The sequence below is a fragment of the Morone saxatilis genome, unplaced genomic scaffold (genome assembly GCF_004916995.1).
Source record: "Morone saxatilis isolate NCDOM2014 unplaced genomic scaffold, NCSU_SB_2.0 Contig18, whole genome shotgun sequence".
Taxonomy (NCBI): Eukaryota; Metazoa; Chordata; class Actinopteri; family Moronidae; genus Morone; species Morone saxatilis.
In genome coordinates, this window is record NW_023339740.1 from 9371334 (window position 1) to 9371768 (window position 435).

The 435-nt window shown below is 41.8% G+C and overlaps 1 protein-coding gene across 1 annotated transcript in view; it reads left to right on the forward strand.

Annotated features, from left to right (window-relative positions):
- Positions 1 to 435, forward strand: part of dnai1.2 (dynein, axonemal, intermediate chain 1, paralog 2) — a 20984-nt gene that overhangs the window by 5909 nt on the left and 14640 nt on the right. The window lies entirely within an intron of this gene.

The window sequence follows — 435 nt, forward strand, 5'->3', positions numbered from 1 at the left end:
GAGCCCTCTGAAGGGCGACACCATTCTCTAGTCGTGACCTAACATACCTTTAATCTGCCTTTAAATCTTGCTCTCACAGAACATGGTTTCAATATGAAATATACTGCCAGAGTTCCTCTCTTTTTCCATTTTCGACCATATAGCACTGTATGTATATAACCAAAACAAGTTTTGCAAAGTTAGGTGGGTAGGATGACTTTTGAAAATCCTTCCACAAATCTTGCTGATCTTGTTTGGCAAAGCTATATCCCTAAAATGTGTTTTCTTTCTGCACCACCCCCAAATGACATTAGGATCATCTTGGGGCTTTACACTGTCTCCCAGTGTCTGCCCTGAAAAACGGAAGCTCATTTTGTTTGTGGTGCACTCACAGATATCCTGCTGGGCTTGCAATCTAGAGAGTACACAAGCTAGAAATAGTGTGCGTGTGTGTGT